The sequence below is a fragment of the Pogoniulus pusillus genome, chromosome 16, assembly GCF_015220805.1.
Source record: "Pogoniulus pusillus isolate bPogPus1 chromosome 16, bPogPus1.pri, whole genome shotgun sequence".
Classification (NCBI taxonomy): domain Eukaryota; kingdom Metazoa; phylum Chordata; class Aves; order Piciformes; family Lybiidae; genus Pogoniulus; species Pogoniulus pusillus.
The window spans coordinates 5,356,574-5,384,266 of NC_087279.1; the positions used below are offsets into that span (position 1 = coordinate 5,356,574).

The window sequence follows — 27,693 nt, forward strand, 5'->3', positions numbered from 1 at the left end:
GTACATGGTGCTCACGTAAGCCTCGTTCCCTTGGGAAACCCAGCTGAGGGAATTGTTTTGTGGAGCATTTTGGTGGTGTAAGAAATGTGCATTTTCCAGGTGCACTGGATGGGAAACTTTTACCTATTCCTGACACTGTTCCTTGTTCCTTCTGTAGAAGCTCTCCCAGGTCTGCTTGTTGGTTGAAAGGCACCAAAGTATTCCTTATGCTTGAGAAGGGACATGAAGGAGAAGAGTGATTTGGAGGTGAGGGCAGTGCTTCTGCACACTGTAGCCCTTGTATGCTGCAGACCAAACACATGAATTAGACAATTCATTTTGCCTCAAATGACTCAAAAGATCATGACATCTTTTGAACAAGGGTTAGCCAGAATGAGCCTTGGATCATACAATCAGTCATGATTGGAAGGGATCACAAGGATCATCTAGTTCCAGCCCCCTTGCAGGGACACTTCACACTAGACCAGGCTATCTAGAGCCTCATCCAGCCTGGCCATAAACACCTCCAGGGATGAAGCTTCCACCACCTCCCTGGGCAACCCATTCCAAGTTCTCACCACCCTCATGGTGAAGAACTTCTTTCTAATATCCATTCTGAATCTACCCCTTTATAGCTTTGTTCCTTTCCCCCCGATTCCTATCACTACCTGACATCCTAAAAAGTCCCTCTCCAGCTTTCTTGTAGGCCCCCTTGAGATGCTGAAAGGCCACAATAAGGCCACCTTGGAGCCTTCTCCTCTCCAGACTGAAGAGCCCCAACTCCCTCAGTCTCTCTTCATAGGAGAGGTGCTCCAGCCCTCTGGTCATCCATGTGGCCCTTCTCTGGCACTTGCCAGCATATACTCTTGTAATAAGGGCTCCAGCACTGAATGCAGTACTCCTGGTGGTGTCTCACCAGTGTGGAATAGAGGTGAAGGACCACTTGCCTCACCCTGCTGGCCACACTTCCCTTGATGCAGCCCAGTATCTAGTTGGCTTTCTGAGCTGCAAGAGCAGACTGACAGCTCATATGGAGCTTCTTGTCCACCAGCCACCCCCAAGTTGCTTTCCTTAGGGCTGCTAAATGCTTCATCTTCTAAATGGGGCTGGTGATGCTTGTCTGTTCTACAGGCTTATCACCACAGGTAACAACTGCAAAGCAATTGAATACAGTGGTGCAGCAGGTCAGCTGAAGAAATCTTGACCCAACACATGTAGATGCAGCTCTCTGCTCAGCTATGTAGCCATCTGCATATCTGTCATCAAGCACAGCAACAAAGCCAGCCTCCGATCTGTGTTTCTGACACTGCTCAGTTGCTTCTCTGAAGTGTTCTGCTCCTCATGAATAAAATACAACAGAGGCAAGAGGCAGGTCACTTTTGGTTTGCAGGTATTTCAGAGTCTCAGAGAGAGAGAAGTCATGTTCAGCATAAATGCTGTCTAAACCCCCCTTTTGGATCTATTTTTGTTGTCTAGCACAGTTTTATAACAAGGTCACATAATCCCTATATTTAGATCTCTGAACTCTTGTGATCTTCTTGGAGCCATTGCGTAGCATTCAGAGTGGGAGAAAGCCCCAGGGCCAGAGAAGTACCTGGGGTTTGTCGTAGCAAATTTTCATGCAGCTGTTGCTCAGAAGCTTGCAGATGTTCCTCAGGAAGGCTGCAGTGGGCTGCCAAAATAATTAACTCCACGAGGTTAATTTGGAGGTGGCAGTTCTTGCCACTGCCAAATCACAGGTAGATGTGGAAAGGCTCTGGATAGCCACTGCCTTGGGGATGCTATGGAGGGAGAGGACTGAGAAATGAAGAGATCAGCAGCTCCAGATGTGATTTTTGCTTTAACGTTTTTCCTCAGGATGTTTTCATCTGTTGCAGTTTTTCCTCCTGTGGGTTTGTGTTTGTTGTTTGGGGGGGAGTTTGCAGTAGGTCCTTGCTGTGCAGAGGCTTTTCTTGTGTTGATGCATCCATTTGGGCAGCAAAACTCCATCCACAACCCTGGGAACACCTCAAGTCGTATTTCTGACTCTGAGTTTTGCTCAGTGTGGATACTTCTGTCAGTGAAGAAATTTCTGCATCTTCAAGCACCCTTATTAGTAAAATGGATGCTTCATTTGTGCAGTGAGCAGCTCCCTCTGAGCTAAGCTTAAACTCAGTCTGTGTTACTAATAGCTGGGGAAAAAAAACCGAACCCATACTAATTGGTATTTCTTAACTGATGTTTGCAAATTTTGCCTTTTCACCCTGAACATCAAATAGTTTTTATATGTGTTTTTTCCTTATCTCAGAGGAAAGATTATTGCTAACAAGAGATTCTACACTTTGTTAGGGTTTTATCAGGATGCAGTGAGCGAAGGCAGAGAGTAAATATTTCAGAAATTCAGAGACTGTTATATTTTGATAATGCAAAGTAGGTTAAAGTGTCTGGATTCTGTGCACACCGTGGTGTTTTTTGAGCAGAGTATGGCTTTGGATGGTGATACATTTCAGTGCTTAGAAGGAGCAGAAGTTTGCCTGTCGGAGGAGCACGTTGCAAATGTGAAATGTGTGTGTCTTTAAAAATCTTTCTTAATGTCTTCAGTTTTGGCTTTATTTCAAAGCCAAACTGTGTGGTAGAGCAAGGTTTAATTTGTAGAAATGCTCCTGTGATGCTGCCCTCACCTCCAGCTTCTATAGCCACCTTTTCTTTTCAAAGGAGAAGGGTAGGCTTTGATATGATTCTAACCGGTGAAGTTTTAAAACGTGGTTTTGTCTTTCAGACTGCTGAGAACATTTTTTCTGAGTGACTCCAGCTTCCAGACACATTTGCCATGATAAGGGCTTCGATCCTTTCCCACGTTTGCCCTGAGTCATGAGTGGATACGTGTGATGTCTGCAAGTAAAACTGGTGAGTTGTCAAACACGAGTTTGCAGAAACTCTCACTTTTTCTTTCTTGCAGTCCCTCTCTCCTCTCTCCTCTCTCCTCTCTCCTCTCTCCTCTCTCCTCTCTCCTCTCTCCTCTCTCCTCTCTCCTCTCTCCTCTCTCCTCTCTCCTCTCTCCTCTCTCCTCTCTCCTCTCTCCTCTCTCCTCTCTCCTCTCTCCTCTCTCCTCTCTCCTCTCTCCTCTCTCCTTTCCCCTTTCCTCTCCCCTGTGGGGGATTTGGGGTTTCTTTTTTGTGTTGTCTGTCCTTAACAGTAAACCACCATTGTTCTCAAAAAAAGAGAAGTGAGGCCCTTCATTGTAGTGAGAAGCAGTGATACCAAGTATTATCAGTGCAGAAAAAAATACTCCCTTCTTTCCTTTCTTTTCTCCCTCCTCTCAAATCCTGTCTGCTCAAAGTCCTTGGTGGTGAAACTGGAGTTCCATGATGCAGGCAAACCTACTGCCTGAAACTGAAGCCATGCGGATGGACAGAGCCTAAACAAGCTTATGTGGGCAATTCATGTTATGATTAAATATGAATATGGAGAGGTCTCCTCTCCATCATGTGTCACATGATAGACTCTCAAAGGAGCCATTGCCAACAAATAATTAGCTCCACTGTTGGCTGCACTTGCATCCCAGTGACAAAATGGTGTCAGTGGTACACAAGAGAGCCCTCTCGTTGCGTGTGCATGCCCCATTCATTGTGGTGGTGCTGCAGCCATAGAATCATGTGCTGATTTGGATTGGAAGGAACCTTTAAAGGTCATCCAGTCCAGCTCACCTACACCTAATTAGATCAGGTTCTGATGCCCAGCCTGGAGGAATACAGGGACAAAGAATTTAATAGCCAGTTTTGACCAGGGTGCACTTGCTCAGGCTGTGTTAACTGGCAGATGCCATTTCCCCCTGATGTTAGCTGACTGAGAAGCCTGTTGGTCTCTTTTATGCCGATGAGTGGTGGGTTTGACCCTTCCAGCATCCTGGCATGAGGAGCCTTCCCATACTCTCTCCTCCTTCCCACCGCCTTCCCATACTCTCTCCTCTTACCCACCTGCTCCTGATCACCTGCAGTGAGAGGAAGGGCAAGAATCCTTCATTAATTAGAAGACTGAGGTTGGGAAGACAGGCATCATCTGATTTTACAAGAAAATTGGAAGGTCTGTGTAAGAAATCTTTGAGAAATAGGAAATCTGCATAGGAAATGGGAGCACAAATTGGTTTTGAAGAGAAATTCAGGTTTCCATGATATATTTAATATCCCTCTCTGTGTTGGAAAGTGCATTTCAATTCAAAGATTATAAAACCTGAGAAATTCCCACATCAGTGGACTGTGGGGTTTTTTTCCTCTTTTTTTGGGGGGTTTAAGTTTCTATTCTTTAATATTTTTTTTCCAGAGGTAGCATAATTACCATGTCATTTAGCAGAGATTATAATAGCTGTTCAGTTTTTACCGACTGGTGTAGTAAACAGTTGAATAAACCCATATGGCAGCTCAAAGTGTGCTTGCAAGAGAGGCATTCTTACCATTTCCTTCATGTCTGAATTACCAGCCTCACTGATATGACTGAGATCCCCAAGCAGGGACCAATTCCAGACTTCTTCAGTCATGCAGAAATTTCTCACTGCTCTGTCACGTGTGAATCAATTGATTTTTTAATCATGGTGGTTAGCTAATTAATTATTTCTTTGTGCCTATGAGGTATGCATGGAAAACTTGGGGTTATCTGCAAGGTATGTGCCTGTGTTTAAAGCAGTCTGTGCATGTGCTTAATTTGTCTTTAATAACTGTAAATAATATCTGCAGTCTGAATCCTGCTATCCAAGTCTCTATTAAAGTTCAGCCCGGGGAAGAGAAGCCTCAGGGGTGACCTCATGGCTGTCTGCAACTACCTGAAGGGAGGCTGTAGCCAGGTGGGGGGTGGGCACTTCTCCCAGGCAACCAGCAACAGAATAAGGGGGGACAGTCTCAGGTTGTGCTGGGGGAGGTATAAGCTGGATGTTAGGAGGAAGTTCTTGCCAGAGAGAGTGATTGGCATTGGAATGGGCTGCCCAGGGAAGTGGTGGAGGCACCGTCCGTGAAGGTGTTCAAGAAAAGACTGATTGAGGCACTTAGTGCCATGGTCTGGTTGATTGGATAGGGCTGGGTGCTAGGTAGGACTGGATGATCTTGGAGGTCTCTTCCAACCTGATTGATTCTATGATTGAGGTCCTTCTAAGTCTGGCACAGGTTAAGTGTGGCATCGCTGGGTGTTGTGATAGTCTCATGACACTGCCTGGAACAAGACTTTGTGTCTGGTCTCAGTCATGGCAAATGAAGGGACCAAGGTGTTTTGAAGCATCCTTTTGAAATGCCAGGTTGAGTTGTAGAGGTATGGAGCTGTGGCCAACCAGCATCTGGAGCAAAGACAAAGTGTTTGAGCAGCATGCCCTCTGGATAGCTTCAGCATTAAAAAATCAAAGCAATGGGAAGAAGGATTGTTAACTCTCTTCAAGTGCTGGCTCGAACAAAGAAAAGACTCATGCTGTTCCTCCTAAAATTCACTTACTTCCAGTTATCTTAAAATTTTCATGTCACATAATAGCTTTAAAATACCTTCTGAATGCATTAAGACTCTCTAGGTGCTTAAAAAATGCTGCAAAATACTAATAGGGCAATGAAATGACCAAGCATTGAGCAGTCCCACTGGAAAGGAGCAGTTGGCCAAAACTGGTGCTTGTGTTCATCTTAACCCTGATATACAACCAGCCCTCCACCATAATTCTATCAAGGGATGGTAAGTTGCCTAGCAATGTGCTGACTGCAGAGGGGATGTGTTGAGCTAATTCAGTTTTTGTTCTCTTTTTCCTTGAGGGTTCAGCTTAAAGGAGTGATCCTTTCTCCTGCTGCAGCAAGAGGCACTTCTTGGCCGTCTCTCTTGTTCCCCACTCGAGTGTCCCTGGTGATGTCAGGAATTCATTCACCGCTGTGTGCTTTTTAGAAGTTTCCAGCTTATTGAGTCACCAAATGTGGTTTCTGCTGATTGTGTTGGCTGAATAGGTAGGGCCTTTCGAAGAGGCAAGGGGTTTGTTTAAAGCAGAGCATTTAGTTGTATAGCGTTTTATGGCAGGCAAAGGTCATCTGGGGTAAGCAGCCAGAACAGTGAATTTCCTCCTTGCAGCACCTAGGAAAATGAAACAGGAAGACATGGTGAAAGGTTTTAACAAATTGCTCATAGTTATACATTTCTGGAGTCAAGGAAGTGGTGAGGTGGACGTTTTTAGATTGGAGAAAACCCTGCTTGGATGAGAAATTAAAACCAGAGCAAGTCAAAACAACAGGGTGTTAGCAAAAACCTGACTGGGCAGCGGGTTGCTGGCACAATACGCTGTCAGTGGGACTAATGCCATGTTAGAAACATGGCTTGTCCTTGCGTGGCTGGAGGCATTCCCACCAGGCTTCATGGTGACCTCTTCTGGCAGGTCTGCCTTTCTCCTGCCACTGTCCTCTCCTCTCAAGGAGGGGCTTCTGGTTGTACAGAGAGCTTTACCTACCCGTGGAATCATTAAGGTTGGAAAAGACCTCTAAGATCCTTGAGAACTGTGTCCAGTTCTGGGCTCCTCAATTCAGAAGAGATGTTGAGATGCTGGAACGTGTCCAGAGAAGGGTGAGGAGGCTGGTGAGAGGCCTGGAACACAGCCCTGTGAGGAGAGGCTGAAGGAACTGGGATTGTTTAGGCTGGAGAAGAGGAGGCTCAGGGGTGACCTCATTACTGTTGACAACTACCTGAAGGGAGGTTGTAGCCAGGTATGATGTCTATGAGTCTATGATTTCTTAGATTCTATCATCAAGTCCAACCAACAGCACAGCACAGCCATGACCACTAAACCATGTGTTGAAGAGCTTTGTGATGGCCAGGGATCCAAATCCAAAGGGGTGTGTTGGTAGCTGCAGAGCAGGAGTGGGTTCCCTCAGGTCAGTGTGTCTTGCTAACCCAAACATGTTTTGGCGAGATGGAGGGAGTGAGGCAGAGCTCCGTGAGCTGAGCTTGGTGTTCCCTGCCAGAGCTGCATGTTGGGAGAAGTGGCAGCAGCCCAGAGTTGGCACTTCTGTCTTTGCAGCATCTCTCTTGCTCCTTAAGGCATCGGTGGCTTTGTTTTTCTGTAACTTTTCTGTCCATGGAACTTTCTGCGTGGCGAGGGGGAGGAGAGAAGAAGTAATTTTAACAATTTAATATACTACGTAATATGTTTTATAAGCTGCTGTGAATGCTCCTAAGTATTTTGGTCCTTTTTTTTTTTTCTCCCCATAACACAATGAACCTAATATTGGTAAAAATACAGATCTTAGCTGCCACCATAAAGAGAGGCTAGATTTAATAAACAGTTATGAATGTTGGCAGCTGCCTATCAGATTGTATAACATCGGCTATAGCACATGAAGACAGTGTCAACTTACATTTTATCTCAGAAGTAGTTTCAAAGCATTTATTTTGCTTTCTCTTGAGTCCTTAACCTAATTCAAGTTATATAATTGGCGGAATATTTTTTCCACACCGCTAATTGGCTGGGTGCCAGCGTGGAAACCATTGTCTGACTTGATGATGATCAGGAATTAACATGACATTTGCGTGGTGGTAATGGAATACATTAGTAATGTAATTCATGACTGTAAGAAAGAGACCATCATCTCCCACCTCTGATCAGCAGGAGGGGCTGGGAGGATGATGAAATGCTCCCAGCAGGCACCTCACAGCCAGTGGCTGGCCAATCTCGATGTCAAATTTAGTTTTTGAATTCTTCAGACAAAGCTGTAATGCTTACCCAATTAATTACTACAAATGTCAATTAAAAATCTACCAAATAATGCAGTAAGATTAAATTTCAATTAAAAAAATTACATTTAACAAGCAAGATACAACATTATTTTAATGAATTCTGCTGAAGGTGACAGTGTATCTGGATATATTTATACCGTGTAGGTGGATCTAAATTCATTGGATGATGTTAACCATGTTACTCTGCGTACATATTAGTTTTGAAGATTATTTCCACTTTGGCTATGTCCTGGAGGAGATAGGGCATCAAGGGGCATTTCTTGTCACCAGGAGAAATGGGAATTTCACACCTTCTGAGAAGGAAAAAAAGCCCTGCACCATCTCACACCTAAAATGAAGGCTTCTATCCTGGCTGAATTAGTGGCGGTTTTCCTTTTTCATTACTTTATATTTCTGGAACCAAATAGAGAGATTTTGTTGTGGTTGTAGAACAAGCCCTGCCTTTGCTGTGGTTCTAATGATTCTTTGAGACAGTCATAGAATCAGTCAGGGTTGGTAGGGACCAAAAGGATCACAGAATAACACCGGATCACAGGATATTAGGGGTTGGAAGGGACCCAAGGCGATCATCGTGTCCAACCCCCCTGCCAGAGCAGGACCACACAGTCTAGCACAGATCACAGAGGAACACATCCAGACAGGCCTTGAAAGTCTTCAGGGAAGGAGACTCCACAACCTCTCTAGGGAGCCTGTTCCAGTGCTCTGGGACCCTTACAGTGAGGAAGTTCCCCCTTGTGTTGAGATGGAATCTCTTGTGCTACAGCTGACACCCGTTGCTCCTTGTCCTATCCCAGGGAGCAAGTGAGCAGAACCTGTCCCACTCCCCCACCCCGACCCCCAGCCCTCAGATGTTTATAAACATTTATTAAATTCCCTCTCAGTGGATCATCCAGTTCCACCCTCCCTGCCACAGACAGGGCCACCACACACTAGATCAGGCTGTCTAGAGCCTCATCCAGCCCAGCCTTAAACACCTACAGGGATGAGGCTTCCACCACCTCCCTGGGCAACCCATTCCAAGGTCTCACCACCCTCACGGTGAAGAACTTCTTCCTACATCCAGTCTGAATCTACCCATTTCTAGCTTTGTTCCATCCCCCCCAGTCTTATCACTACCTGACAGCCTAAAAATATTTCAAGTGATCTGTTTTATCATACAAATTTCTTCCATTATTCTCATAAATCATTTTTCAGGGAAAGATAGTTCTGTGAGAAGATCACAGAATCATAGAATTGTTTAAGTTGAAAAGGACTTTAAAGATCTCAAAAAAACCCCCAAACCTGGATGAGGCACTTGGTGCCATGGTCTAGTTGGTTGGACAGGCTTGGGTGCTAGGTTGGAATGGATGAGCTCGGAGGTCTCTTCCAACCTGGTTGATTTTATGATTCTATGATCATCTAGTTCCAACTCCCCTGCCATGGGCAGAGACATCTTCCACTGCATCAATTGCTCCAAGCCTCATCCAGTCTGGTCTTAAACACTTTCAAGGGTGAGGCATCCACAACTTACCTGGGAAGCCTGTTCCAGTGTCTCACCACGCTCATCGTAAAGAACTTCCTAATGTCTAATCTGAAGACGGTGAAGTGTAAGTCTTGAGCAGAGTTTTTATCTGCAAGGCCTCAACCTTGCTCAGTAGACTTTTTCAAGGCATGATTAAAATCCCTTCTTTGATACTTAGATGCTTTGAGGTGTATTTTGAACTAGGAGTGGCACAGCAGAAGTGTTGCAGTGTGGTGAGGTTCTGAGTTGCACAAATTGCAAGTGTATGGATGGCAAACTCCTGTAGCACACCAGCACCTAGAATCATAGAATCAACCAGGTTGGAAGAGGCTTCCAAGACCATCCAGTCCAACCTATCACCCAGTCTTGTCCAATCAACTAGACCATGGCACTAAGTGCCTCATCCAGGCTTTGCTTGAGCACCCCTCTGGGGACGGTGACTCCATCACCTCCCTGGGCAGCCCATTCCAATGCCAATCACTCTCTCTGGCAACAGCTTCCTCCTAACATCCAGCCTAGACCTGCTCCAGCACAACTTGAGACTGTGTCCCCTTGTTCTGTTGCTGGTTGCCTGGCAGAAGAGATCAACCTCACCTGGCTGCAGCCTCCCTTCAGGTAGTTGTAGACAGCAATGAGGTCTGCCATGAGCCTCCTCTTCTGCAGGCTAAACAACCCCAGCTCCCTCAGCCTCTCCTCCCAATGCTGTGTTTCAGGCCCCTCACCAGCTTTGTTACCCTTCTCTGGACATGTTCCAGCATCTCAACATCTCTTTTGAATTGAGGAGCCTAGAACTGGACACAGCACTCAAAGTGTGGTCTGACCAGCGTCAAGTACGGGGGAAGAATAACCTTCCTTATGCGACTGGCCAGGATGCCACTGGCTCTCTTGCCCACCTGGGCACACTGCTAGCTCATGTTCAGCTACTATCTACCAGTCCCTCCAGGTCCCTTTCTTCCTGGCTTCTCTCCAGCCAGTCTGTCCCCAGCCTGTAGTGCTGCTTGGGATTGTTGTGACCTAAGTGTGGGACTCTCACTGCATACAGAGCATCACCAAAGTGAGATTTGTAGCTGAGATTCTGTGCTGCAGTTGCTGTGCTGTGCTTGAGCAGGGCAGTTGTTGCCCTGCTGGAGGTGGATGTGCAGGTGCTTTGGGAAGGCATGAGAGCTGGCACAGTGCAGGGGCAGAGATGGGCTGTGCAATTGACTTTACTGGCACTAAAAAGCATTTGTGATCCAAGGCCACTAAATACAATCTGCAAAATACTTTCTCAGCTCCGTTGATTTTTTTTTTCCACGAGCTTTTATTATGTTTTCACACCGTCATGTCTAAAATAAGTAAGAGGGAAGACATAATTGAAGAAACAGATTTTAAATGTCAAGGCAGCATTGAGAAAAGTCCCTCTCAGGGACCAGAGGCTCCTTTTCTTTGGCACTACTTGTCTGGAGCCGATGAATTGCAGCAGGTTTTAACTTAAAGTATGAACAAATACAATATGCACGCAGAAAATAAGCCAAACAACTACTCATGCCTGTGTAAAGTAACATCCTCTTTAGTAGACTGGATTTGCTGGTCCCCTGGCTGCTGTTGAGGCTTTGCCCATTGATGGATGAAGGCAACAAGCATGGTCTCCATCTCACTGTGGCTCTTCTGATATCTTTAGGTATTGCTAACAGCTTTATAGGATCAGTCCTGCTTCATGCTATTACCTGAGAGAACTAACATCAGCAGGAGATGAGAGACAACTTTTTTTCCATATGGACCACAGAAAGTGTGTGCTTTAGGAGTGTTTGAGCAGCTGAAATGTTTTCTCAGTAGTCCTCACAGACAGCAAGGTGATGGTGAGAAAGGAAAAGCAAAGCAGACTCATTTCCTCCAGCAGCCAGAAGGCTTGAGGCAAGGAGGCAAGGAGGGAAGAGTGGGAGCTCATAGCATCTTTCTGTGAGGAGATAATAGTGTGAGGAGGTTGTGGGTTTGAGGCACCCACTGGTCAGCCAATTAGGTGACAGCTGGAACCACTGCTCTTAAAGGAACTCTTCTTCCCAGGGGCTTTCAGTTTTACACAAGACCAATCATTTTCTGATTTGAGTCCTGGGATGAAGCTCTTGCTCTGGTTGCTGTTTGGGAGGTGATGCATGCGGTATGGCAGTAACCAAAACACCTTCTGTATCCCGAATTGGGATGTCCCACTTAAAACTTGTGACCATCCTGAGCAATCAAGGTGATGGTTTCCAGTCTTCCCCTGAGTTCTTACCGGTGAAGATTGCTGCCTTTGGCAGGGAAATGCTTTTCTCTTTCTGTAAGAGTTGGCCAACCATCTTGAAGGAAGAGTGTCTTTGCTTTTGGAAGAAGTATTTATATCTCTTTGGGTTGTTCTGGGGTTTGTTGTTGTTGTTTTCTCCCTTATTGTAGGGTTCTGTCAGCTCTATTACAATGAGGGAGCATTGAGCTGGGGAAGTAACTTTAATAAGCTGCCTTTGTATTACCAGTTTGTTCCCAGCTTTCATCCACTAATTTACATCCCATCTGAAGTGAAAAGACTCAGACTTCAGTAGTTTGTTTACTTTTGCTTATATCATTCTGAGGCGACCTGAGGAGATGTAAAAACTGTTCTTCCTCTGACATTTGCATGAGCCACGAGATAGGGTGAGAGGAGACAGATGCTGCACAAAGTGAAAAGGCAGCAGGGTTTATGAAGTGTTTGTTGTACCATGATTTATAATATTTAGACAAAAGCAAACATCTCCAGGGAGGGCTTACAACATGAGAGATGGGAGGAAATTCTCCAAGCTGGTGGCAGATCCTTTCCTCTTCAGGTGGTCGTGGGATGGTGGATGCTGGCTGTGGGGAGGGGGCTGTGAGGGTCATCATGTGGAGCGTGTGTGTGCAGGCAGGTCCTGAAGAGCTGCTTCAGGAGAAGGATGTGGGCTTAAAGTACTGGTGTAGGGCAAAGTCATTATATTGTCGTTGTGATAATGCTCCTGGGGGAAATAGCCTGAAATACTCTTTGTCTTCATTAATACTCCTTCCCAGCAGAGCCTTAAGAGATCATTCTTGCTTTCAGATATACAAGGAAACTGAATACAGAATTGTTTGTCATGAAAATCCCATTTATATACAGCGGCTGTAAAATCCCAGATGCTGAGCCTAGAGAGAGGCTGCACTGTCATCAGCCAGTCGAGGGGAGAGTTGACTATAAAACCAAGCTGTAATTCCCTCTTGACAGGGGTGTGGTGGTTGTGTCTTCAAACAACTTCAGGAGCCTGCCATGCCAAGCCTTTATAGATTTTGTTCTCACATGCTAGGTAATAGATAAGTCTGAGCGAGTAGATAGACATAGATGTAGAGATATATATGAAAGGAAGACCTTTGCTCTGGGAAAATATCCATCATTGCTTTTTACAGCAGGGTTCAGGACTGTAGCACAGAGTGTCTGCAACATTTGGGGTCCCTTTGCTGTGGAAAAGGTGCCACAGGCCTGGGGGCTGCTCTTGACATCTCACAAGCATTCAATATCCCCTTGACTCCAGGGCAGCAGGATGTGACCCTCACAGAGAGACAGACAGCATTTGGGGGCTTGATGCTTATTGTTTTCAGCAGAGCTTTACTGGAACCAATAAAGTTGCTGCCATTGCTGCTTGCAGCAGAAGTGACTACAGCTGAACAAGAGACACAAAATTATCAATTAAAAAAGCCAGTGCCAAGCCCATTAAGTTACTCTTGAAAAAACATCTTGCTCCTGAGACTTTTTTATTCCCACATGGAGTGAATCCTTGGGATATTGAAGTTCTGCTGACATATTTATTTAACATATTTTTCTGACAATGCCTTTTTAGGGTCAAAGCCTGAAGTTTCTTTTTTCTCTCCATGTGTTTCAGCTAGGCAGAGCTCCCAGTGCCTCACTGAGGGCTCTTCCGAAATAAGTGAAGATTAATTCTTCTCAGCTTAATTGGGAATTTCATCTGAACAAAGAGAGGAAAGGTCCAAGTTTGGGGTTTTTCAAATTGATTTATTTTTTTTAGTAAATAACATAAAACAATGCCCTTCTGAACAGCTAAGTTGCTGTGGGCAGGCTGCCTCTCACCCATCAGTTTGGTAGCCAGAGCCCTTCACAGTGCATCGATGCTCATCTGATGCCCTGGAACACCATGACTCCCATGGTCCTCTGCCCTTCCAGCCCTGCTTCATCATCATAGGTGCAGTAGTTGATCTGTTGGAGGGTAGGAGAGCCCTGCAGAGGGACCTTGCCAGGCTGGATGGGTGGGCAGAGGCCAATGGGATGAGATTTAACAAGGCTAAGTGCAGGGTTCTACAATTTGGCCACAACAACCCCAAGCAGCACTACAGGCTGGGGACAGAGTGGCTGAGAGCAGCCAGGAAGAAAGGGACCTGGGGGTAGTGCTAGAGAGCAGCTGAACATGAGCCAGCAGCATGCCCAGGTGGCCAAGAGAGCCAATGGCATCCTGGCCTGTATTAGAAACGGTGTGGCCAGTAGGACAAGGGATGGTATTCTTCCCCTGTACTTGACACTGGCCAGGCCACACCTTGAGTCCTGCATCCAGTTCTAGGCTCCTCAATTCAAAAAAGATGTTGAAGGTGTCCAGAGAAGGGTAACAAAGCTGGTGAGGGGCCTGGAACACAGCCTTGTGAGGAAAGGCTGAGGAAGCTGGGGGTGTGCAGCCTGCAGAAGAGGAGGCTCAGGGCAGAGCTCATTGCTGTCTACAGCTACCTGCCAGGAAACCAGCAAGAGAACAAGGGGACACAGTCTCAAGTTGTGCCAGGCGAGGTCTAGGCTGGATGTTAGGAGGAAGTTGTTGGCAGTGAGAGTGATTGGCATTGGAATGGGCTGCCCAGGGAGTCGCTGTCCCTGGAGGTGTTCAAAAAAAGCCTGGCTGAGGCACTTAGTGCCATGGTCTGGTTGATTGGACAGGGCTGGGTGCTAGGTTGGACTGGATGAGCTTGGAGGTCTCTTCCAACCTGGTTGATTGATCCCCTGATTTGCCTGGCCCACCACAAGCACTTGAGCATGGCTTGGGAAGCTAAAGGAGATGTCTTTTCTTCAACAGTTTGGCCTTACCCTGGAATTTCCATGCTTTTGTGGGCTGAAGTCAAACCTTAATGCTACTTCAGCGTAACGTTTTTGTGGTTTAATGTTCTTGCAGGGTTTTTTTTTTTTGCAGTGTTTCTTTTAAATTCTGTCACTGAAGTGTATGAGAGTTGACAAGTGTAAATATGTAGTTAGACAATTTCAAAAGTGTATTATTTACTGATCGACCATAATGGCTCCTTTGGAGCCATTATACTCAATCATATCATGTCACTCTGTGGCACTTATTATGATGGTAATATGGATATGCATATTATATTTTTTTTGGGAGCACAAGAAGTGTTATTGTGTGTGTGTAAAAGCTGGTTTTAATTGTCAGGAAGGCTCTGAGCTTTTTCTGGTATTAAGAATTACAAGAAGGATGTGGATGTGCTGGAGCATGTCCAGAGGAGGGCCATGAGGATGCTCAGAGGGCTGCAGCAGCTCTGCTGTGAGCACAGACTGAGAGAGTTGGGGCTGTTCAGTCTAGAGAAGAGGAGGCTCTGAGGTGATCTTATTGTGGCCTTCCAGGATCTGAAGGGAGCCTACAATAGGCTGGGGAGGGACTTTCTAGGCTCTCAGGGAGTGACAGGACTGGGGGGCATGGAGCAAAGCTGGAGGTGGGGAGATTCAGAGTGGATGTGAGGAGGAAGTTGTTGAGCATGAGAATGGTGAGAGGCTGGAATGGGTTGCCCAGGGAGGTGGTTGAGGCCCCATCCCTGGAGGTGTTTAAGGCCAGGCTGGATGAGGCTGTGGCCAGCCTGCTCTAGGGTAGGGTGTCCCTGGCCATGGCAGGGCGGTTGGAACTAGGTGATCCTTGTGATTCCTTCCAACCTTGACTGCTTCTATGATTCTGTGCCCATGGCAGGGGGGTTGGAATTAGATGATCCTTGTGATCCCTTCCAAGCCTGACTGATTCTGTGATTCTAATTGAAACCACCTATGGCTGCCAGCCTGGAAATTGCAGTAGCAAAAAAGCCATGGCTATAGGAGGCTGGAAAAAGCCATGCTTGATATTTACAGCAGCGTGACCATGCAGCTCCTTAAGTAGGCTCTTCTATAGCTGTGTTAGATCCGAAGGCAACCTAGAGCCCTAACCTGAGAGCTTGGCAGGTAAAAGCTTTCCATTTTGTCTCTACAGCTTTCATCTGCTCCTGTAAGCTCTTTCTCTGACTTCCTAATGGTGTTTGTGACATTAGCAAATGGCTAGTCTGAAAATACCATGAAGTGCAAGTCATGTTAATTCAGGGATGATCTCTTTTTTTTTAAGGTGTCAGAGAAGATGTCTTTTTGTAGTGCTGGGGTAGAGAAAGAAGGAGAGAAGGCAGAATGAGAACATTGAACCATGTTAAATAAAAGAAAGAGACAAGCAGGGAGCTGGGAGTGCTAAATATGCTTCAGCCTTTCAGTAGAGCTGGTTTCAGTAGAGAATGAGGTAAGAGAGTGTAAGCAGTAGTTTGCTTGCTAGAAAATGTCTTTTGTGGAGAAGATGGGAGGAGAGTTTGAGTTTTAGTGACTAGAGATGAGGAGCTAAGGTGCAAATCTGGCATGGGGTATGGCAAATCGATTGTGGAGCAATAATTAGAGAGAGGAAGAGGAATCAGAAGCGTTTCTTAACTTAGAAACAAGGCTGTGACTGGCTGCTGGCTGTTGCTACTCACAGGGAGGTAGAGAAGAAAGGAATCTGTTGGGCAAAGTCCTCTCTGCGGAAGACACAACCAAGGTGAAATCCAATTTGTGTTTGTTGAAGAGAGATGTGGAAGAGGAGACCCCAATGCTGACAAAGAGCTCTCTGCTGTTGGGCAGGAGTACACCTGCCATAGCTGCAGCTCTGGTCTGGAGCTGAGTCCTTCCTCTTTGTGTCAGTGGGAGAGGTTCTTCCTAGCCTGGGATTTTGGCAGGAAAAAGCAAGAAGGTCCTTGCTGTTTGTGGGTTTATTTCCATTGCAGTTGCAAAGCAGATGACTTCTTTGTCTTTTTCATGTGGACTTTAGGATGAGTTCTGCCTTGTTGCTCTGTCATCAGCAGTTATTTATCCATCCTCTGGATGAAACTGGGCTAACTACTGAATTTTCCCTTCTTACACTAAAGATCCTTCTGTTGGAGGTGGATTTTGCTTTAAATACAGTAGAATAACCATAAGATGCTAGAATGGGCCCATTCTGAGTCCTGCAGGAGTGGAAGGACATGTTTAGTTTTGCAGATCTTAGAATGGTTTAGGTTGGAAGGGACCTCAGAGATCTTCTAGTTCGAACCTCCTGCTATAGGCTGGGAAATAATTCTGAACAAATAAGTCAGGTTTCCTTGCAACAAGTTTTCAGTGAACAAAAGTAGCAAGGTTTTTTAAGGCAATTCTGCATTAACTTCTCTCTCTCAGACTGTATTAAAGCCATTTGTCCTCTTTGGAAATACTGAACAAGAAACACAAAAGCAAGTGAGTATGCTCTTAATAGTTCTGTCCTTGACCTAGGTAAACAACTGAGAAACAGGATTTAGTTGTGTGTTTGTGGAAAGTCTAGGGCAAGTTAAGCTTAATTATCTCTTTGGAGATGATTCCTATTGAGAAAAGTTACTTGCTGAAGTCTCATCACCCAAGATACAAAATATCTGCTCTGTTGCTGCTGGGATCATTAGTTGAAGATTCCAGCTAAGTTGTCTAACGGCTCATTTGTACAAGAGGATGGGGCTTACGAAGCTCCAGTGCATTTGTACACACACACAGGCACTAGCACACAACACTTGTTGATGATTCAGAGAAGGAGTAGAGTAATTCAGCTCTTGGACTGCCTCACGTGTGATTGGCTTCCTTTCTGGGGGACTTATTTTAGGGAAAAATCAATGTCAACTGAAAAACATTCCATTCTGAAAAGACAAAAATTCCCCTACTTGTGAAAATGTGTCTTGGCAGCTGATTTAACTTATGATACAAGATTTAACACTTTTCACTAAACATGAATATTTACCATGGCAACAGCTACGTTACGGGCCACATGTTGGAGACTTGCATGTTGTTGCAGAAACTTGTAGCTCACCACGTTTAGCTGACTCCTTGTTTCCACCAGTAGAAGGAGCCCACTTCTACAGCTGTTCTGGATGTGGGCCTCCTGGATGGGTCGGTAGCGTCCGGGTACCTCCCAACGAGGTACAGCCAGTTGCTTTGTCAGGTGTTTGTTGGTGTTTGGCATCATGATGCTGCCATAGTGTCATAGAATGGTAGGGTTTGGAAGGGACCTCCAGAGATCACAGAATCACAGAATTAACCATGTTGGAAGAGACCTCTAGGATCATGGAGTCCAACCTATCACCTAACCCTTCTAATTAACTAAACCATGGCACTAAGTGCCTCATCCAGCCTCCTTTTAAGCACATCCAAGGATGGTGACTCTTCCACCTCTCCAGGCAGCCCATTCCAATGTCAATCACTCTTTCCATGAAGAATTCCTTCCTAATGTTCAGCTTAAACCTTCCCTGGCGCAGTTTGAGACTGTGTCTTCTTGTTCTGTCACTGGGTGCATGGGACAAGAGACCAACCTCTCCCCCCCAGCTACAGCCTCCTTTCAGGTAGTTGTAGAGAGCAATAAGGTCTGCCTTGAGCCTTCTCTTCTCCAGGCTGAACCCATAAAGCCCGACCCCCTGCAAAGCAGGGCAGATCAGACAGGAATGCATCCAGATGGGTCTTCAAAGTCTCTGGATAAGGAGATTCAGCAGCTTCTCTGGCCAGTCTGTTCAAGTGCTCCATCACCCTTACGATAAAGAAGTTTTTCCGCATGCTGAGGTGGAACTTCCTGTGTTTCAGCTTGTGTCCTGTTACAGGGCACCATTGAAAAGAGACTGGTCTCTTCTTTGCAGAATCACTGAGTTAGGAAAAGACTTTCAAGATCATCGAGTCCAATTGTAACCCAGCTATCATGACCACTGAACTATCATGAAGTGCCGCATCTACACACTTCTTGAACACCTCCAGGGATGATCACTCCACCACCTCCTTGGGCAGCCCATTCCAATTCCTCACCACTCAGTAAAGAAGTTTTTCCTAATGTCCAATCTAAACTTCCCCCAGCACAGCTTAAACCCATTTCCTCTAATCCTGTTGCTGGCTACGTGGGAGAAGAGACCAACACCAGCCTCACTCCAGCCTCCTTTCAGGTAGCTGTAGAAAGCAGTAAGATCTCCCCTTAGCCTTCTCTTCTCCAGACTAAATAACCCTAACCATGTGGTCACCATGCTGAGTCTTCTGGGAAGGGACTGGTTAGAGTCAACTGAGCTCACCTCTGTACTCAGTGGGCAGCTGCCCTTCCTGAGGCTTCTTGTCGGCTGTGGTTGTTTATGCCTCTGTTTAGCTGTGCCACAGGGGGTGCTGCCTCCATCGCACCACCTGGGCAGCCTGCCCACAAGCTTCCAGACCTTAGCACAGGTGTGCCTCTTTCTTGGCTTGAAAAAGCCCCCTGGAAAGCTCCTTCTTGACCTTTTTTTGCTCTCCCAGTGTGGGTTTAAGGCCACTGGAGCTGGTTTCTGAGACTCACCCTTCAGGATTTGTAAGCACTAATAACATCTCCTCTCGGTCTTCTCTTTTCCAAGCTAAATGGCCACAGGTCTTGCAGGCTTTCCTTGTAAGACAGATGTTCTAGTCCTTTAATCGTCCTTATAGCCCTCTGTTCGACACAGTATTCCAGATGTTTTCTCACCAGGGCAGAGCAGACAGTGAGGACAACCTCTCTTGACCTGCTGGACACACTTCTCTTAATACACCCAGGGATGCCATTGGCCTTCTTGGCCAGAAGGGCATATTGCTGCCCCATGGATAAGATTGCTATGTATAGGCAAAACACTCAACAGGAGAATAACCAATAAAAAGCATGGTTATGCCTCTGATTTGCCTTTCCAGTGGCAGGGTGGAGAAGAGCTTTCCAAAAGTCTTGCTTCTCTAGACTCTTCCTCTGCCCTCACATCCCTCCCAGCCTCAGGCAGGTCAAACCCATTTTGCCATGCATGGCAATGGGTCTGCCATGTCCTCTGGCTGGTCTGCTCTCCGCTGCTGTCTCAGCTCCTCATCACCTTTCATTTGCAGTGTGGTGGCTTTGCAGGCGATGTCAATTGTATCATGTTCATCGGGGTCTTAAAAGTGTGATAGCCTGAATGGAGCCCTGACAGGTAGCAGTCCTGCTTGATGAGTGGGATGCATGGCTGGGGCTGTGGTGGTGCACCAGAGACAATAGGCAGGCTCTTCTGCACGGCCTGAAAGTTTGTGGCTTTGGAGTTGTGAGCAAGCCAACATGAGCAGAGGAAAACATGACTTCAGATGATTTAGGTTGCAGTTGACTGGTTGTTTTTTTTCCTGAGACAGAACTAGGTAATCATTCAGTAAAACTGTAAATCCTAGCTGTGAAGGACTGGGTGTGAAGCAATAAGAGGATTTAACTTTATAGATAATCACAAACATCTGCAGGTTGCCTGGGTAGGAGCAGTTCTATTTCATTTTACAAGTGAGGAAGCATCTAAATCCTCATGCTCTAGGACAAAGCTAGCAAAGGTGTTAGGCAGAAACCTCTTTTCCCAGCAGAGAAACCACTCAATTCCAATGTTTCTCATACCTTTCAGTGAAGTGTTTGGTCTTGGCCATCCATGGGGAAAAGGCCTTGGTCTGGAGAAGCTCAGATCTTTTTCTCTTCAGAGTGCTGATAGGACATGTACATTTTCAGGACATTTACCCTTTTTCTTTCACTGAAAACATCCCAGTTTAAATGAAACCAGCTATGTCAAGCAGAAGCTAAACATGCATGCAGGAGCACAGCCTGTGCCAAGCAGAGTCCTGGCACAGTGACGGTTGGGCTGGAGATACTCATCCTCCTCCATCAGCACTGGACTGTAGTGACATGATGGCACAGTGTCCTCAGCCCAGCCCATCTTCTGGTCTAATGATCCCTTGGCACAGCTGCTGCTCTGGGCTGCAAGGCTGGTTTCAGTCTTGGCCTCCACTTGGTGTGAATTTGCCAAGCTGCACTGATCCAGAGTTTAAGTTATTTGCTTCTCTTTTTTTTAGCATTTTGTCTTCTAAAGGTGTTAGATCTGTTTCCAATAGGCATTAAATGAAATGGTGCTGTTTTGTGGATTTATTAGTGTACAAATATCTCTGGGTTTAGATCCTTTTAGCCTATGTCTGTGTGCCTAAAATAAAAAAAATGCAGTAAGGTAGAGGCATTTTGTCTTCTAAAGGTATTAGATTTGTTCTCTGGCCAGCCTGCTCTAGGGTAGGGTGTCCCTGCCCATGGCAGGGAGCTTGGAACTAGGTGATCCTTGTGGTGCCTTCCAACCCTGACTGATTCTGTGATTAAATTAAATGGTTCTGATTTGTGGATTTATTAGTGTACAAATATCTTTTAGATCCTTTTAGCCTATGTCTATGTGCCCAGAGAAACAAAAAGCAACAGGATAGAGGCATTTTGTCTTCTAAAGGTGTTAGATTCATTCTCTGGCCAGCCTGATCTAGGGTAGGGTGTCCTTGCCCATGGCAGGGGGCTTGGAACTAGGTGATCCTTGTGGTCTCTTCCAACCCTGACTAGTTTTAGATCCTTTTAGCCTAAGTCTACATGCCTAAAGAACAAAACCCAACAGGATAGAGGCATTTTGTCTTCTAAAGGTGTTAGATTAATTCTCTGGCCAGCCTGCTCTAGGGTAGGGTGTCCCTGCCCATGGTAAGAGGCTTGGAACTAGGTGATCCTTGTGGTCCCTTACAACCCTGACTGATTCTATGACTCTATGATTAAATTAAAGGATTCTGTTTAGTGGATTTATTTATGTACAAATATCTCTAGTTTTAGATCTTTTTAGCCCATGTCTTTGTGTCTAATGAAGCCAAAAGCAACAGGGTAGAGGCATTTTGTCTTCTGAAGGTGTTAGATTCGTTCTCTGGCCAGCCTGATCTAGGGTAGGGTGTCCCTGCCCATGGCAGGGGGCTTGGAACTAGGTGATCATTGTGGTCTCTTTCAACCCTGACTAGTTTTAGATCCTTTTAGCCTAAGTCTACATGCCTAAAGAACAAAACCCAACAGGATAGAGGCATTTTGTCTTCTAAAGGTGTTAGATTCATTCTCTGGCCAGCCTGCTCTAGGGTAGGGTATCCCTGCCCATGGCAGGGAGGGTTAGAACAAGATGATCCTTGTGGTCCCTTCCAACCCTGACTGATTCTATGATTAAATTAAATGGTTCTGATTTGTGGATTTATTAGTGTACAAACATCTCTGCTTTTAGATCCTTCTAGCCTATGTCCCTAAGGGAAAAAAAAACAGCAACAGGGCAGAGGCCTCTGATTTTTCTTTCACTCGAGTCAAAAACCCCATCGAGCTTGCAGTTACAAGTGACACTTGTGTGTTTCTGAGGTGACTACGGTGTCAAGGTTATGGTGGATGTTGTAGTATTCTGAATGCAAAGGTAATGCAAAAAAAGAAGAATAGTTGTGTTGGCTAAAACCATCCCATTCCCACAGCAGAAAGTTGCAGGCTGTCCTACATTTCAATTCTCGTTCTATTAAATTACCTGTTTAATAATTTGAATCCAATGTTATTTTTACATTATATTGCAAATGTGTGACTGTGAGGTTATTTTTAAGATATATTTATTAAGGGAATGAATACAATAAGACAAGTCATTGCAGCCCACATACAGTTCCTTGACTTCTCATTTTATGATGCTTCAATTGCATATGATTACCCAATGTAAGTTTTAACTTTTATGGGGGTTCATTAGAGATGCAGCTGTGTAGAGAGAAATTCAATAGAATTTGATTTTATTTTTTTTTAAGCTCTAAAAGTGTAGTGAGATGGAGCAACTTGATGGAGCAGAATTTCAAGCTTCCTATTTTAAGCTTGGATGCACAGTTGGTGGGGTCTTGAATCACAGAACTTTAAGAGGTTGGAAGGGACCTTCAGAGATCATAGAATCCAAACCCTTTGCCAAGGCAGCATCACTCAGCGTAGTTTGCACAGGAATACATCCAGGCAGGTTTTGAAAGTCTCCAGAGGAGACTCCACAACCTGTCTCGGTAGCCTGTTCCAGGGCTTTGCCACCCTCACTGTAAAGAAGTTTCTCCTCACATTGAGGTGAAGCATTCTACATTCCCTTTTGTAGCTGTTGTTCCTTGTCTTACTGCTGCTGACCACTGAAAAGAGATTTGCCTCAGCCACTTGACACCCACCCCTCAGATATTTGTACACGTTGATCAGACCTCCTCTCAGTCTTCTCCAGCCTAAACATCCTCAGATTTCTCAGTTTTTCTTTGTAGGGGAGAAGCTCAAGTTCCCCAGTCATCCTCATGGCTCTCTGCTGGACTGTCTCTAGCAGGTCCCTGTCTCTCTTGAACTGTGGAGCCCAAAACTGGACACAGTATTCCAGGTCTGGTCTCACCAGGGCAGAGCAGAGCGAGAGAAGAACCTCCCTAGACCTGATGGACACACTTCTGATGCACTCCAGGATGCCATTGGCTTTCTTGGCTACAAGGGCACATTGCTGGCCCATGCAGAACTTCTTGTCCACCAGGACTCAAAGGTCTTTCTCCACAGAACTGCTTTCCAGCAGCATGTCAGACCCTAACCTGTACTGGTGCCTATTGTCATTCCTCCCCAGATGGAGGACCCTGCACTTGTCCGTATTGAACTTCATGTGGTTAACCTTCGTCCAGCTCTCCAGCCTGTCCAGGTCTTGTTGGATGGCAACAGGGCCTGATGGCTGTCAGCCACCCCCTCCAGTTTTATATCATTGAAGGGTTTAGCTGGGCTGCAGTGGAAATGTTTTGGTGGGAGACACTAGCATGAGGTCTCTTGTATTTGGGGTGCAGGAGTCTGGAGCATTTAAAATTGAAAGCATTTGCCTTTGATTTTTTTGCTGGGTAGGACACAGAGAAAAGATGGTGTCCTTGGTAGGGGCCAGAAGTAGCATGAAATGCTTCATGGTCCCTCATGAATCAACATTCTGGTGGAGAAATATGATTTCAGTGAATTTTTTGGTGTTCTCTTCTAATAGAGAATCTAAACTAAATGAACTCCCCAAAAGCCAATATTGAAAGTAATCTTAGCGAGCAAGTGCCGAGAAAACGAATATTTTGGGGCACATTTAGAGGAAAAGATGTAGTAAATGAGTTAATCTGCTCTGCAGTTAGATGCTGGAGTGCCTTGTAGTGAATACTAAACAGGGACATAGCTCATCAAGTAGAGTTTAGTTGCAAAATTCATTAGCATAATGGGTTTATTTTTAATGTATAGGAACGTAAACATCTCTAACTGAACGGTCATGTCTTTTAGTAGGAGGAACTCCAAATTCAAAATCAACTCTGGCATTCAGCTGTTTGGAGAAGACTTCCTTAAGGATACAGACTATGTCTTTCCAAACAGCAGCTTCTCAGAAGGATGCAAACCGAGATCCCAAGCAAAGACATCCCTTTCTGTGCGCTACAAGAGGAAATAGTTTTGTCTTGGGATTTTACTTGGTGATTCTTAGCCTTTGATGTGTGCTGCCGCATTGCTCTGCAGCACTTGCTGCTTTTCCCAGCTGGCTCGGTCCAGAGCAAGCTCCTCATCTCCACTTCTACTGCATGAGTCGTGTCAATAGCTCTGGCAGCATGTGGGTATGGAAAGATCATAGAATCATAGAATGTCAGGGGCTGGAAGGGACTTGGAAAGATCATCTGGTCCAGCCCCCCTGGCAGAGCAGGATCATCTAGAGCAGATCACACTGGAATGCAGCCAGACGGTTCTTGAATATCACCAGAGAGGGAGACTCCACAGCCTCCCTGGGCAGCCTGTTCCAGTGCTCTCACCCTCACAGGGAAAAAAATTCTTCCTCAGGTTCCCATGGAACCTCCTATGCCTCAACTTTCACCCACTGCCCCTTGTCCTGTTGCTGGGCATCACCAAGCAGAGCCTGGCTCCATCCTCCTTGCACTCCTTACATATTTATAAACATGACTGAGGCCAGCCCTCAGGCTCCTCCTTTCCAAGCTAAAAAGCTCCAGCTCCCTCAGTCTTTCCTCATAAGGAAGTTGTTCAACTTCCCTAACATTTTGATGGAATGGTAACTCCTGGGATGTGATCTTGCCAGGATGAAACCCAATGAATGACAAGGGAGGCAGAAGAAGTTGGCGAGAGGGAATCTGTTTCTGCTTTTGGTTGTAATTGGGAGCTTCGTGTTTGGGCTGAGATCTTTGAACCTGTGGGAAAATGGCTCTGTGAGTGTGGGCAGGTGGAGCCGTTCTAGGAGATGGCTTTGCCTGTGTTGTGGGCTTTCACTTGATGCCACTTGTGTCAGGAGAGATCTTCAGCACATTTGTGGGAGGAAGGGTCATGGGTGATGTGTATGCAAGACTTCACAAATCTTCTCTGGTGATTAAAGCCATGGCTGTGCCTGGTAGCCTTGCTTATGTGCAGTATTTACTGATGGTGGCCTGAGTAGGGACAAGCCTTGTGGGGTGGAACAGCTGGATTTGCCATGCCACTTCCCCTGAACTGTCAGCTTATTGGGGACCTGTAGGGAGCAGAGAGAAAGGAAGAGTGGTGGCACTGCGTCTGAGTGGAGTATGGCTGGGTTTGTGTCGTTCTGCCTGTAGAATATTATCCCCAGAGAAATGGCATTGCTGGGGCTGTGCCACCTCCCACAGCAAGGCAAAACAGATGAAAAGCAATGAAGCACACAATTACATAATGAAAAACAATAAAATGTGTCTTCTAATATGTACTACTAGTGACCATATGACTTTATTATAAAAACTAAATATGATTGCATTTCCAGGTACTGTGCTGTGTGTAAACTCCAGGGAAAAGTGAAGAACAACTTAGAAGGAGAAGACTCCTTGTTTAATATAAACTTCAGACTTGGAAGTGACACATAGCAGGGAATATATGTCCATCATCTATTAAATCAGGTTTGAATGGTTTAGGTCACACTAGACAAACACTTCTCACCCTAAACCTCTCTTTTCATCTTCATTCATCACCACCACCTTAAGCTCATGCCCCTCTTTTTCTTTTCCACTCTTGAAAAATAATAATAATCTACTTGCTGCCTACAAATCACTTCTGGCTGGCCTTCATTAGGCAAGTTATGAGCTATGGCTGCTGCTGCTGCCATTGGCACTGCCTCCTGTGCAGGGAGACAAGGGAGCTGGAAGTTTGTAAAGAGGCTGAGGAAGGAGAAGCTCTGCAGAAATGGTGGTTGTAGACATGGGAGGTGGTGAGCAGAAATGATGAGAGGAAGAAACAGCTGGCAGTGAGACTTCCCGCATGGGAGATCCCTGCATGAACTGCACTGTGCGTGTCATTGGTGGCTCATTTCTCACAGGGGTTTGTGGTCACAGAGTGGTATGGAGCAATGTGACCCAGCCTCTGCATCTGGGAACAACCACAGCCTCTGAGGATGTTGTTCCTGTATGTGTAAATCCCAAAAGCCACGTTTGGAGCATTACAGTGGAAAGGCAAACCTCCATGGCCAGGCTGGAGAGGTTTGTTCTTGTCTACGTACCCCTCAAGGTGACCTGGGCTGCCCTGTTGTGTGCTCAGATCCAGAAACTCATCTTTAATTTGCTTGCCTGATCTGCAGCCTAACCTACATCATCATGCCTAGGTAATTTCTTCCTGCTGCCTCTTCTGAGGTCCTGCACTGTGCTGTGCACAAGCTGTTCAATCCCCATTTCCTGGTAGGAAACCACCCCTCTTACACTAATCCTTGTCCAATAACTCCTAATTTTTATTCTTACCCTTTTCCAATTTAGGAGATTCCTCCTGGATTAACTTCCCTATGGTACAGTCTTTCCCCTTGCATTGCTTGCTTGTTGCTTCCTCATCTGTTCATCTTTGCTCTTTCAAAGATACTTTTCTGGCTCCATCCCTGACTGCCTGGAAGTGATTTGTTCAGCAGCACAGTCCCCTGGTTTTCAAAGGCCACAGTGTTTTCCCTCATTTTCTGCCTTTCTTCCTTCTTTCTGTCACTCTGGGAAGCAGTCTGACAGATATGGCTTCACAGCCACCCATTAATGTTAATTCATGTGACTGCAGTGGGCTTAGGTAGCAGCAAAAGATCTGTTTAAAGGTAGAATTCTGTCTGAGTGGAAATCTCTGTAAATCGAGCAAGGAGAACTTCTTGGGAGTGCACAGGCAGGCTAGGGGGAGAGAAATCAGTGTTTTAATTGCAATATAAAAGTTGAGGTTTCCTTGCCTCCATTTTAAGCATTGCTTCATCTTATTCTAATGTGGGAATTAGAGGACGCCACCAGCCATGGTGATGTGGCCCTGGGGGTGTGTGTAAGGAATCTGTCACCCACCCAGACCAGCACTGGTGTTTTGAAGTCTCTGCCCCACGCTCAGTACTCCCTTGAGGTATTTTCAAGGGAACTTTGAGTATCATTACCCTTTGCAGAGGTGTGGTTTGTGGTGGGGTGGGCTCTTTATTCCTTGCTGTGAAGCGTGGAGCTCTGTCTGGATGGGGAGAATCAGTAAGCCTGTGGCTTCATTAAAGGGAGAACAGGGATTCAACCATTTGTGGGAACTCGTTACACACCGTGGAGTATCACGAGGTAAGCCAATTTCCTACCCCAATACCTTCCTCTTTTCCACTTCTTTCCTTCACAATTTGAAAGCCATAAATCACTTATTTGAAATGTATTTAAGGAGCAGAATATTTTCCCCTGCATTCCCACTTAATGCTTTGTAGCGAGTACAGTTGGGGTCATTCATGTGCTAAAGCAGGAGAAATGCTCTTCTTTGATACTGTGTCTTCATCTTAGGCAGTTTCCTCTTTTACTGAGTTCTGGGATGGTAATTCTGAGTCCTTAGATGGTAATTCTGAGTCCTTAGATGCTGCTCATTCTGCCACAGAAAGCAAATGCAAAACAGCCTATTTTAATACACTTAATAATGGATGTTTACGTAATTAGCTCAACTGCTTTGTTCACGTTGACATTTGGTCGCTATGGACCTGTCTTGCTCTCTCTTTTAAAGTACCTTAGTGGTGATAGGAAGCACAGAGGTGATGCTATGATCCTGGTTGTGCTGAGCATCTTCCTATAAGGGAGAGGGTTTCTCCCCACCAGGAGCACCTGTCACCTTGGGCAGACCTACCAATGTGTATCCTTGCCCTGTGCTCTTAAGAACACTTACTCAAACCTCACTGAAATTGAACTGTTCAAGAAGTTTTACCCTGTACTCAGCACTGGTCAGGCCACACCTTGAGTACTGTGTCCAGTTCTGAGCCCCTCAATTCAAGAGAGATGTTGAGGTGCTGGAAGGTGTCCAGAGAAGGGTGACAAAGCTGGTGAAGGGCCTGGAACACAAACCCTATGAGGAGAGGCTGAGGGAGCTGGGGGTGTGCAGCCTGCAGAAGAAGAGGCTCAGGGCAGACCTCATTGCTGTCTACAACTACCTGAAGGGAGG

At 45.7% G+C, this 27,693-nt stretch overlaps 1 protein-coding gene across 9 annotated transcripts in view; it reads left to right on the forward strand.

Annotated features, from left to right (window-relative positions):
- FOXP1 (forkhead box P1) overlaps positions 1-27,693 on the forward strand; it is a 434,335-nt gene that overhangs the window by 52,222 nt on the left and 354,420 nt on the right. For all 9 annotated transcript variants that reach the window (XM_064156227.1, XM_064156234.1, XM_064156228.1 and 6 more), the window contains one exon: positions 2,738-2,865. The gene's annotated coding sequence lies outside the window, so the exon portion shown is untranslated. The remainder of the gene's footprint in view (positions 1-2,737; positions 2,866-27,693) is intronic.